At 36.2% G+C, this 13,615-nt stretch overlaps 1 long non-coding RNA gene and 1 other non-coding gene across 2 annotated transcripts; one reads left to right on the top strand and one right to left on the bottom strand.

The window, feature by feature from the left end:
* The first annotated feature begins 654 nt into the window (after window positions 1-654).
* Window positions 655-12,374, top strand: LOC139361804 (uncharacterized). The gene is made up of 3 exons (XR_011619449.1): window positions 655-826; window positions 8,791-8,858; window positions 12,229-12,374. It is a non-coding gene; the product is annotated as an uncharacterized lncRNA (long non-coding RNA).
* On the bottom strand, window positions 6,892-6,997 carry LOC112425886 (U6 spliceosomal RNA). Its single transcript, XR_003017073.1, has one exon. It is a non-coding gene; the product is annotated as a U6 spliceosomal RNA (small nuclear RNA).
* Window positions 12,375-13,615: the final 1,241 nt, after the last annotated feature.

Here is a 13,615-nt window from a genome sequence, read left to right as displayed (position 1 = left end):
TGTTTTTGAAAGGTCTTTTCAGCACATTTACATACTGATGAGTCTCAAATACATCTCTCCAGACCACATCAGTTTCCTGGGTCTTTGACAACTGTTTCTGTTTTCTGAAATTTGTGACTTGGAAATGCATCCAAGTTCTGCTCAAATTTTAATTCTTTGGCTTAAATATTTAAATTATTTACCTGCCCGTCCTTTCTACTAATCTATTAACTCTACTGAAGCATAAACCAGGTTATATATTTTTTTTTCTAGTATTTCTAGTACTTTCACTGTGCTGAGTGAAAGATCAGATATTAGAAACTAATATATTTCATAGTTCCTTTGTCTGCGAATCCTCTTGTCAGTGTAGGTAAGCTTTTTATGGAATGATCAAATTAACACAAAAGTTTTTAATAGAATTCTTAATTAACAGGGAAGTAACGTAAGAATGTTTTATGTGGTAAATGAGGAAGGAACATTTATGTCCATTATCTGGACATATTCATGAGTTAAAACTGTTAAAAATATTTTCCTGCTCTCCCAAAATGTGAGAAATTACTTACTCTAGGATAACAAGAAATAGTATTAGCTTCTCCAGTTAAATATCTATAAGCTTCTTAAGGAGGAAGGGAGGCAAGCTGAATAGAAACAATCATGTTCTGTCTGATACAGGGGTCAGCAAGTTTCAGCTGTGCTGGCAAGACAAATGTGGCCTGAGTCTTGTTTTCATATCGCTAACAAGCTAAGCATGGATTTTACATTTTTAAAGAGTTGTTGAGAAAAGAAGGAGGAGGAGGAAAAGAAGGAAGATGAAGAAGATGAGCAGCATCACTGATAGAATCCACAGGTGTTCTATACAGTTAAACATGTGCTCTCTGGTTCTTTACTGAAAAAGTTTGTCAACCTTGGATATAACGATTTTTTTCTCTTAACAGTCAGATGCTAAGGGAAAGAACAGATTCTCTGGGTTGGCTAAGATTAGCCATTCAAATTAGAGTTGCAATAAATTTATTTCATTTATAACCCAAACCAAAATGATGAACTGAAGATGAATACGTATCTGTTCATTAGTTCCATAAAGTAATTAAATTTATAACCTTTCCTATTAGATATCTGGTATAACCAAGATACCTTCGTCTTTCTTATACCCAACAAAAGTCACATAGGTATTATTTAATAGATATTGGGGAAATATTCAAGGCCCTCTGTTTTATAATGGTGTCTGCAGGTATGCAATTTATTTGATTAATTGAAAACATCAGGTAATACCTGGTCAAGCAGACAAATAAAAAGTTTACTATAAAATCTGTTTCAAGTTTTTACCAGCCATTCAGTGATTCAATTTGTTATTAATTTTGACATTCACAGAATATGTCTGCTATAAATAAAAAGATTAATTATTTTAACAAACTAGAGATTAGGATAGAGTCAAGATTCTTCTGATGTCCTAAGGAATGTAGAAGCACACATAATGCACCTAATACTATGTTGTGGCACTGAGTGCGGACTTCATCCACAGCTAGAGCACCTGGGAGAGGATGTGGGGCAGAGTTACTTTTAACAGCCTCCTCTGTTGCCTAAAGTCATTTGACACTCAGGGAATTACTCAGTTATCCCCATGACTGCATTTTTTTTTTTTGCTGTGCCCAGATTTGTATTTTCCCTCTGTGTACTTAGGCTAACTGATGAAATACCAGTTGAAGTCTATGGCAGGAGAGGAGGCCAAAGAGGCATGTTATAACAGACTCAGTATCTTTGGCTTCTTCTCCCCTTCCTTTTCTAGGCTTCTCCAATCCAATTTGTCCCTAACATTATCAGGGCTATATGGTCTCAGGAGTAACATTCTAGACTGAAGACTTGCATTTGATGACAATGTACAGGGTTTTCAGAAAGAGGTGAAAGACATAAACCGTTCTTTATTTTCCCCTTCTGCTTGGGGACCATTCTGTAGCTGACATCTGGGCCTTGTGATTTGCCTGGGTTCAAATTTACACATGAAAATATACAATGACTGACAAATTGAATGAACCTAAATGTAAACAGTGCACCAAAAACTAGCCTTCACTTTTAGAATTACAGCAAGGACACCAAAAATTGAAGTTTAAAACTAAATTAAAGATAGATGTAGAATTCAGGTTGGGAATAGTCAGTGCAGGTAAGTCCACGTAAGTGTAAATGCAGCTCACTGGATTTAAATAATGATGAGTTGAACCTGTTTGATGCAAATTTGTTAAATAGGAAGTACACAAAAAGATTCACTGTGGATTATGAAAAAGAAACTGAGAAATATCATTTGAGGGTATTATTATTTTATCAAGAGTGAGAGAAGACAGTAGATTTTGAGTTTAAATATGATGTGTCAGCTTTATCAAATTTTAGAAGAAAAAGAAATATCACTACCTTCTAGATTACGGCAGAAATTTGTGGAATAGATTTATTTACCTAGATCAGAAATAAGCACTTAATCATGTTAAAGGATTATATAAGATATTTGAAATAATATAACATCCCATCACAAACTGCATTGCAACTGGCTACCTGAGAACTCTTTGGAAAAGATAATTTACACTTAGTCAACCATGTACAAAATAAAAGTTAAAATTTCTTTTCTTGTTGAAATCAAATGTAGTCTGAGTGACTATAAGTTTGATCTTTCTGCCTGGTAAAAATCCTCAGCACTCTGAGTGTGAAATAAAGTAATATATAAAGCTTTAGTAAACAAGATTTCTTTCCAAGGTTGATGAGAAGGTTACAGAAACCCTAAAAGGGCTTTGAAAATCACTGACTCAAATAGAAAATTCATGAAAGTTGAGACCAGACCAAATTAAATAGGCCCAACTCAACTCAGCATTATAAAAGATTTTCCAAAATACTCCTCAAGTGAAATACACAGGCAGCAACTTTGTTTGTATACAAAATCACTCAGGTGCATCTGGAAATCAGTTGCTGTGAAGTGCAAAGCAAAATCTCCCAATTCATACATGTATTATTTAAAAAATATGGATAGGATGGCCAAGTGGGGCAAAGAGTAATAAAAAAAAATCTACAGTTACAAAAAATGAATGAGGCTCCTCAATTATTTTCATCATTGGAGATTATTAATTTATATGTCTCTAAATATTGATAGTCATAGAAAATCTCATTAATTTCCCTTACTGAAAATATGTATACCTTCTATAATACATTCTCTATCAGAATAATTGAAATTTGTCATCTTTTCTACACTGGAGCTGTTTTTGGGGAAAAAAAAATCCAAGACTTGGCAGAGGTGGGGAATAATGGTGGTGATGGGTGAAAATATAGGAAGGGCACGAAAGGAAATATTTATGATGCGGCTCTCATTACATAATCACCAAATCAGAGAAAATTAGTGCTGAAAATGTTCCAAGAAATGGTAGCTTGTCTAGATTCTGTCTTTCAACAAACTTAGTTGACAAAACCACCCTATATTTCTTTTAAAGGCTAGCAAATAAAAAGATTTTCCAAGTTTACAGTTCAGAGCTTAACAGATTCCTCTGTCGGCAGCTCCTTCCAGATATCTAACTTAAATCCCATAAGCTTTAATGTAAGCTCATTTGTTCCAGTTTGAACATAGAGAAAATAACTTTTTATAATGACTTTTAATAAAAAAAAAAAGTAGTACAATTTCGAGGAAGAACGAATGACAAGTAATGTTCACAAACTGGAACTATCCCTCTCTTAAATCTATAGAAGTTTTTTGCTGTTTGATTGTTAACCCTTTTTGTAAATGTACCACTAAATTATGGACCTCCACCATCTTTTTTAAAAGGACAGAATTTTAAAGGCTGCAGTAAAGATTTTTGAGGGTGGTAGCATCATAGAAAAGAGAACAAATATACTTGTTTCAGCATAGTATGGCTATCAAGATGATCTTAAATGAATCATAAATGAGGCCATTTAAGAGTCACTTGCTGGACTGTTAGCTATTGCCATCTTCCTTCCTTTCTTCCTTTCTCCATCTTTTTCCTGCTGAGACACTATCATTTTGTTTCAGTTCCCAACTATTTTCTGAACTAAGTCTTTAAGAGAAAAAAAAAAAAAAAGGAATAAAGTAGCATATTTATCATACTATTTATGATTGCATGCATGGGAGAAATGATTTTAATTCTGCTTGCATTACTTGAATTTTATGAGATGAGAACTTAGATTCAACCCTAAAGGCTGCAGTACTTTGCAGAAATTTAGCATTTATTGTTTATTCTGTTTATTTGTTTAGTTATTTGTGTGAAGTTTCAAACAGCTTAATTTTATCTTTTGCATTTGAAAACTTAAGGTCATTAAAATATCAGGGATGGAATTTTAAACAGGAACTAAGAGATTTACAAATCTTCTTATCTTTTGAGACTGATTAGGTTGATTTCTTGTGATGTAAACAACTATGCTACTACTTTCTTGCAGTAGGTTAGAATTTGAGCTATTTTCTCATGAAATTACATTTTAGAGAAGGCTGGACATAAAATTCCCCTAAGAGGATTAAAATAGTTATCTACTTATTTGATTATTTTAATTCTTTTAGGATTCTTATATTGGCTTTTAAAAGAAAAAAACAGTAATGTAAACTTCAGAGCAGTTTGAGAAAATAAGTCTATTCTGTTTTAAGTTTACCATGGTTTTCACACTTAGAAAAATCATATTCTATTTTATACTCAGAATTATATTCTATTAGTTTTCAATTTGAAAAGAACTATAAATAAATTAAAAAATAAAGATACCTTGGTGTCTATTTTGAAGAAACATGAGCTGAAGGGGATTTTAACATGTTTTCTTGTATTTGAGAGCATGCTAGATCAGTACTGATAAGCCGCTGTCATTGAATTCTTGATAAGGAAGGGCAAATACTTATTGACTGCTCTGAAGTTATAGAAGGCAGTATCTTTAAAGACTTTTTGATATAGGATGGGAAACACTGATATTTGTCTCCACAGAAATTTATGCTACTAGGAAACTTAAAGAAAACCATTTTTATTATAGAAGAAAATCATGTTCATTATCGGATAACCATAAGCGATTTGTGGAGCCATCACTTGCCCCCATTCATTAGGCCTGACTATTGAGATTTACTCAAACATGCCATTGCTTTATTCCCCTTTCATTGTCCCTCACCACAAGTTGAGTCCTTCCCAATCTACACGATTTAAGTATTTTTAAGTCCACTGAGTTCATATACAATTGTGGACATAGTTTGAATATTTTCCCAAAGAGACTACTCCATTTTCTTATAAATCAAGGGTGTAGCTAAGTACTTTGAGGGGGAGGAGGTGAATTTATCTAATCCCACTGTCTCAAATTCCTATCTAGTCGTTGCATCAAACTGTGCACCAATATCGAGTTCCACTCTACTTCACACATGTGGGAAGATGATAATCACAGGTGACTTGACGTGCCTAATAAACTATAAATGGAAAATGTGATATATCACTTCTAGGGTAGAAACATTTTAGAAGTGGCAAGTAAAAGTCCAAGCTTCTTTCCTCCTGGATTGACCTCGCTGTGGAACCAGATGGTTTTAAAACATCCAAGAAACATTAATAGGAGACTGTACAGATGTTCTGTGGCTAAATGCCTGGCACCATTTTTATTCTAGTCTTCGTCCAACCTGCTAATTACCAGGATTGTTCAGTTTTTTTCCTAGTAGGGTAAGAGCATCGTTTGAGGTTTGGACTTATAAATACTGATTTTAGAATTTTTGTTTTTCCTCATTTATGGTTTTAGCTTCTTACCTCTGTGTTACCCTTAATAGTAAGTATTTTCAGTAGGTGAATTCACCATAAACCTTAGGGGGACTGCTTTGAGCTCTTTGGCTTACATGGCAGGAAATATTTGATTCAGTTTCCTGACAAACTGGATGAGATTTCTCATATAATGAGCATTCACACTGCCAATGAACATGCCATATGTTTAGACACATGGTTTTACTTTTATGATCTTTAAAACTTAATTTATTTTATGTAGCCCGTGGCTGAGATAATCATTTATAGGTTTCTAAGTACCAGGATTGGTGTCAGGTTTGAAAGTGCTCTGCTTTGGGCAGGAATGGAAGTATTACTTCACTGTAAGGCATACATTCAGAGAATCGTATATATTATTATCAATAGGGAACTTCTCAGCAAGTTCATTTTTTATTAGTACTGGCGGTGGTATAAAATATTCTATAGGATAGATGTAAGGGAAATGTTACCCACATATTGACTTAGAAAGGCAGCCTTATAGATTATATTATAGACAGCCATCCTGTGCGTTATTACTCCATGCCACTTTTAAAAGGCATATTGTATTGAGTTTAAAAAAGATTATTTTACCCTTATTTTAAGCTTGCTCATTTCTGTGTCAGAGTACTACCAGGACAAATCAATAAATGATAGAAGCTAGGAAAAATAATGATTAAAATAAATTAGAATTAGAAGTAGTATTCACCTCTATTGGTGACTCCTTTTTTGTTTTTGTTTTGTTGTTGTTGTTGTTGAGATAGGGTCTCCCCCTGTTGCCCAGACTGCAGTGCAGTGTCATGATCTTGGCTCACTTCAACCTTCACCTCCTGGGCTTTAGCAATGCTCCCACCTCAGCCTCCTGAGTAGCTGGGACTAGAGGTATGTGCCACCACACCCAGCTAGTTTTTGTATTCTTTGTAGAGATGGGATGCCACCATGTTGCCCAGGCTGGACTATTTTTTTAAACAGAGAAATAAAGCATTAAAACTTTTCATGTTTATAATGTCTTAAATTATAACATATTAAATGTATATTAGTTTTACTAATTTTTATCTAATATACATTTATAATCAACAGTAAGATAATTTTTAATACTTTGACAAAATTTTTTAAAGGTCATGAATTATCATAATTTTTTCAATTAATTATCATTTTTCTTTTTACATTTTTTAAAATAAGAAATTTTTATATGTAATGCTTTATGAATTTGCCTGTCATCCTTGCACAGGAGCCATGCTAATCTTCTCAGTATCCTTCCAATTTTGGTATATCTGCTGCCAAACGAACGAAGCAGTGTTTTTCTTTTTTTGGAAAACAGCTTTATTGAGGTATCATTGATATACAATGGACTGCACATGTCTAAAATGTACACTTCTGAGTTTCAACATAGGCAAGCACCTGTGATACCATCATTCCAATCAAGGTAATAGGCATATTCAACATCTACCAAAGTTTCTCTACGACCCTTTGTTTGTATGTTTGGCTTTTCTTTGATAAGAACACTTAACTTAAAAATTTGTGGTGCACGATTCTGTATTGTTAACTATAGACATTACGTTGTACAGCAGATCTTTACAAGATATTTATCTAGCACAACTGAAACATTATACCCATCGAACAATTTCCCTTTTCCTTCACTTCTCAGGCCCTGGAAACCACTATTATGCTCTATGCTAGATTGACTATTATAAATTCTTTATGTAAGTGGAAAAATGTAGTGTCTGTCCTTTGGTGGCTGGCTTATTTCATTTGGCATAATGTCCTGCAGGTTTCTGACTGCTTTGTTGGATTAAAGATAACGTAAAACTCTACTTGGGTGACATGACAATGAAGTTTCTTTACTTTAAATGTCATATACACTGAAACAATTCTTAATCCCAAAAGTTGAGGACAAGCATAAATCCCATTATTGTAGTTTTTGTTCCCAAAGGAATAGATAGATAGAGACTCTACCATTGTTAGCCAATGTGTTGGAGATGAAACACTGAACAATACATAGGCTTTCCTTCAAGGCTTTAATGGATATTTAATTTGACAAGGACCACCAGATGGCCAAAATATTTTAGTGAGGTTAGTGAAGCATCATGCAAAAAATAAAATTAAAATGTGGCCTTATAACACTTAATGTGTGTTGCATGTATCAGAGTGCTTCAAAAATTTATCTAGAACAAATTATTTTTTGTATAATATGATTAGAGATTTTAAACCTGACATTAAAACTAGAAGTTGAGAGTATGGAATTTTACATTTCTAAATATACCGTGAAGACTTTTACTCTTTATAGTTTGCAAAACAAGATAAAGGGGTATACATTTTCATAAATTCAATAGCAATTTCCAATGGATCCCATTAATGTCCTCATTCTGATCTTAAAATACTTGGCTGACTAAAGCATCCAAGTAAAACTCATTCTATCCCTACAAGACTGAAAAATAATTTTGCAGATCATTATTAATTGTGTTATATTTATTAACTCAACAGTCATGGTCTGATTGACTATACAAGAGTATAGTTATTTCAAAAAGCATGTCCTTCAAAAGGGCAGCCTTCTGCTCCAAATAAAGTACAGAGCAATTGATTGGATATCCCCAACAGACGATTCTACTTGCATAATACTAGTCTAATCTTAAATATTCACATTAATATTTATCCAAGTAGTAGGCAGGCTTTAGTGACAACTTTTACTCTCATTGCATTCCTTATCACCTCATGGGAACATCTACCAGAAAATGAAATCTTTTTTTTTTTTTTTTAAACCTTTACCTCTGCAGCCAACACTTAGTTGTAGGTTGGCTGCGGTTATAGTTGTAGACTTAATTGCTTCTCATGGTAAGTTGTACTTCAGGGGTAATGCAATAGTTAGAGTTCAAGGAACCAGTCCTCTGATATCCTATAAACTAGTTAAGTTTTCAAAGGGGTAAAACATATGTTCTGTTTTCCCTTCTTAAAATTGTGTTTCTTTGTGATCTGACACACTTTTTGATCAGTGGGCACATAAATGTCTATTATAACTTTATCAGATTGAATTTTATTTGTTCAGAAGTAGTCTACCCTGCTTCTTCTTCTTCTTTTTTTTTTTCAGGAAAAACACACACCTGATTTTAAAACAGAGCCAATTATCTTTGATAGACTGTCCCCTGCTTTTAACAGGTTTGTAAAATACAAAGTTGTAAAATAAATTGCCTCCTTTGGTTATTCTGGTTTTCTTTCATAAGCAGTTTATCTAAAGTGATTTTGCTCAAAAGCAGGCATTCTATGGATGTACTACTGAGAGTTTATTTTGCCTGAGGCAGTTCTGTTTATAATTACCTCATTTTTAAAAAAGGTTTCTTTATGTTTATGGAGTAGAATCTTGGACACTTGACCTCCAATTTGCCTATGAATTGGGCTGTATTTAATTTATATTTCTGTAAGGGACACTTGTCATTACTACAACAGAATAAGGATGGGACGGCCTTATATTTATGTAGCTATCTCTATTAGACACCCTAGTTTCTACCAACTAATTTTACTTCACAATTTTGTTTGGTTAAAAAAAAATTATGCTCATATGGTCACACAGAATACTTCCCCACTAGGTTTCTTTGCCAAGAGTAAAATGGAATTCTGACACTCATTTTTCACAACATAATTTGAAGGAAGGAATATTCAAGGAGGATTGCTTAAGGTCAAGCACTCCCTCTCCTCTTTACAGAAAATATAAATTATGTGCCTAGAAGAAGCCAAAGCAGCAGAAAGCAGGTCATCTAGATCATTAGCACCCTTTGCAAAATTGCTCCTTCTGAATTGCTTTTCTGAATTGGGCCCTGGTATGATGCCATCATCCTATATTGAGAATTGAAGCTGTCATTATATTTACTATTTGGCTATTGTGGAGAATACTTTTATTGCATCATACAGTGGTCATATAATATCAGGAGCCTTAAAAGAAATTGTCATCTGATCTGACCACCAAGATGAATTGTTCATATTCTGAGCAATTGCTTTATTTTATCTATTTAAAATTGTGAATTGCTTAACTGATAATTGTATCACCTGAGAAAGGATTGATTGTTTTTCTCCCCAAATTTTTGTTACGTACTAGGAGCAAAGTTCAATGAGGAGCTCTGTGGTTTTTCAGTGGGAATAATCTTGTTAATAATAGCTACTTATTAATTCCTTCCTATGTGGCAGCAATGTTCTAAGCAAGTGCTATGGTCTGAATGTCTCCCCAGATTCATGTGTTGAAACTTAATCACCAATGTGATAGGGAAACAGGAGAGTTCCCTGATCCCCCTCACTGGATGTGACATGGGTGTGGCTCATCTGTTCAGTTGCTGCTGATGCTCAAACCCATTATGGGAGGGGGAACATGCAGATGAACAGGTGCAGGAGCTGGGGCGAGCACCCCTGGGCTCCGTCCCCACAGGAGCGTCCAGTGGTAGGAGCCTACAACTCGCAGAGCCCTAGTGGGCGTGTGTTACAGTGTGCTCTTTTAGCCTTGATGTGCGTGGATGACTTAAGTCTTAACCACCTCAGTGGACCCTCTGCCTTTCTGCAAGGGCAGGGGGCCAATGTGACAGCTGTCTGTATCCCCAGCTCTTGTCCAGCATCCTGGAATAATTAGGTCACACAGGAACTTGAAGGATGGTGAATGCAGGGGTTTTATTGGGTGGTGAGTTAGCTCTCAGTGAGAGGGATGGGGAGAGCTGGAAACGAGATGGAGAGGCAAGATGATCTTCCCCTGGAGTTTGGCCATCCAGTGGCTGATTTGCCAGTGGTCCCCAGCTGAACGGCTCCTGACATTCCTACTTTTCTCTCCTTTTCTGCCTCTCTTCCGCTCTTCTACTCACCTGGAGCTGGGGGTTTGGGGTTTATATGGGTACAGGATAGGTGGGCGTGGTGGGCCAAAAGGCAACTTTCTGGGTGTGAAAACAGGAATGCCTGTTCCCATGTAGGGCTGTGGGTATCCATGCTTGAGGGTGGGGCCTTTGCTGGGAACTGCCTTCTTCTACCCAGTATTTACTTGTCTCCTGTCCATATCAATAGTATTAAGAAGTGAGGTTTTTAGGATGTGATTAAGTCATGAGGGAGGAGCCCTCTTGAATAGGATTAGTGACCTTGTAAAAGACTTTGAGGAGATGAGTTCACCCCTTTCTTCCCTTCTCTCATGTGAGGGCATATTATTGGTTCTCTCTGGAGGATGCAGCAGCAATGCACTTTCTTGGAAGGGCCACCCCGAGCTTCCATTCCCTGCATCCCTCTGCAGTGCTCGTTGGTCACCTCAGCTGTGGCTCAGCTGGGCTCAGGTATGGCTCAGGCCTCCACTCCAGAGAGGATTCTGGAAAACCTTGGTGTGTTCTGCTAACTCTACAGGGATACACAGTGTACAAGCTGTGGAAGCATGGTTATATCCACCCAGATTCCAAATGATGTCCCAGATAGCCTCCAGGTCCAGGCATAGAGCTGCCATAGGACAGGCCACCTCAGAGATCCTCTACTAGGACAGTACTTAGTGAAGCCATGGGGACAGGGCAACTTCCAGGACCCTAGACCTGTAGAGCCACCAGTGTGTAGTGTAAAACCAGCCCAGGACAGCCACAGGCACTCGACTCCAACTCCTGAAGAGTGACTGTGTGAGCTGTACCCACAGTAAAGCTGTGAAAGTGGGGCCTCCCAAAGTGCTGGAGGCCCAACCCATGCCCCAGTGTGTATGAAAAGCCAGATATGGAAGATTATTCTCACGCTTAAAGATTTGAGGTTGTTCGACTTGTGTCTTGGACTTCCTTGGGACCTGTTACCTCTTTTCTCTTGTCTATTTTTCCCTTCCTGTAATGAGAATGTCTATCCTATGCCTGTCCCACAATTGTATTTTCAAATTACATAATTTGTTTGATTTCACAAGCTCACAGCAGGAGGAGAACTCATCTCAGGATGAAGTATACCTTGAATCTCACCCATATTGGATTTAGATGAGACTCAGATCTGTAGATTTTGAGTTGATGCTGGAACAAGTTAAGACTTTGGGGGCTATTGGGATGGCTTGAATGTATTTTGAATGTGAGAAGAACATGCATTTTGAGGGCCAGGGATGAAATGCTATCATTTGACCATCTTCCAAAATTCATGGCTTGAAACTTAATCGCCAATGTGATAGTATTAAGAGGTGGGGTCTTTAGGAGTTGATGAGGTCATGATTGCTGTACCCTCATGGATGGGATTAGTCACTTGTAAAAGGTCTGGAGAGAATGAGATAGGTCCCTTTTCACCCTGTTGTCCTTTCTGCTATGTGAAGACATAGCTTTCTCTCCTCTGGAGTATACAGCTACAATATGTCACCTTGGAAGTAGAGAACAGCCCTTACCAGGCATTGAACATGCCATAGCTTGACCTTGGACTTCCCAGCTTACAGAACTATGAGAAATAAATTTATATTGTTGATTAATTACCAAATATGTAGTATTTTCTTTTAAAAGCCTAAACTGACTAAATCAGCTGGTTAATGTATTAACTCTTTACTTTTATTAACTCCATTTTACAGATGAGAAAGCTGAGATACTGGGAGACTCTAAGATACTTAAAAAACTTGTCTAAAGACAGACAGTAAGTCTAAGAGTTATTCAAGCTCACACAATCTAGTTTGATCACAACATAATATTGTCCACAATTAAAAGACATTTATTTGGTATCCTATTTCATCTCCTCATTTCGTCTTATCTCATCTCACCTATAAAATTCGGAGCTATGCACAGAGGCTTTATAAATCAGTTATTAAATGCTATTTTCCAGTTTGGATCACATAGTAGGGAATCAGTAAATATCAACGTACTTACCTAGAGACCGTTAAGGCTCAGTGCAGAAGGTATATATATGGATCCTACATCTAAGGGTTTATTAAGTTGGGCCGGGCATGGTAGCTCAGGCCTGTAATCCCAGCACTTTGGGAGGCCGAGGTGGGTGGATCACTTGAGGTCACGAGTCTGAGATCAGTCTGGCCAACATGGTGAAACCTTGTCTCTCTATAAATACAAAAATTAGCTTGGCGTGGTGGCAGGCACCTGTAATTCCAGCTACTCAGGAGGTTGAGGCAGGAGAATCATTTGAACCCGGGAAGCCGAGGTTGTAGTGAGCCGAGATTGTGCCATTGCACTCCAGCCTGGGTGACAGAGTGAGACTCCGTATCAAAAAAAAAAAAAAAGTCATAGTTATGTTATGATAAACAAATGGATATTGAAAACCAAGTATAATATAATCATAGGTTAAATAGAGGCAGAGGATAGGTTAGATTCTATTGACTGATTTAGGAAAAGAAAATAAATGGAAAACAGCAGCTATCACAATCTATTCTTCAAAGGGATGTCCCTTGATTGACATGCTATTTGTGAAAGAATTTCTTCTATATTTGAGAAAGAGAAAACGAATAGTACTTTACTCATAATAAGTGCTTGAAGTGTTTTAGTTAACTAAAGAAAAGAGGACCAGAAGTACAGAGATTGATTTTTCTTGTAAAAGATATATCCTTGCTACAGTAAAGTTTATTTTGACCTTTCAGATAGTTTAGTCTTGAATGTATTCATGATATTTCTCAGAAAATGTTACAATGTATACTATAGGACTTCGGTTGTTTGGCAATTATACACATTGTACAGCTCTGTCACCCATCATAAATATTGTGATGATTTAATTTTTCAGGAACAAATGCAAAAAGTTATTGTTTTATTTTCCCCACTCTCAGAGTTTAAAAATATTGAGTTTGAGGCTAAGATAACTGCAGAAATTTGATATATGAACTTATACAAATTTCAAGCTTGTATTTCTATGAAAAACGAAAGAGCACTAGTAGCAAAAGACTAGCAGCTGATAGCGCTCAACCAAAATGTATCAGAAGTTGAGTACTCCCACATTAGGGCTTTTCAGAGGAAGCGTTT

The sequence above is a fragment of the Macaca nemestrina genome, chromosome 2, assembly GCF_043159975.1.
Source record: "Macaca nemestrina isolate mMacNem1 chromosome 2, mMacNem.hap1, whole genome shotgun sequence".
Lineage (NCBI taxonomy): Eukaryota > Metazoa > Chordata > Mammalia > Primates > Cercopithecidae > Macaca > Macaca nemestrina.
This window is presented reverse-complemented; position numbering and strand designations above follow the sequence as displayed.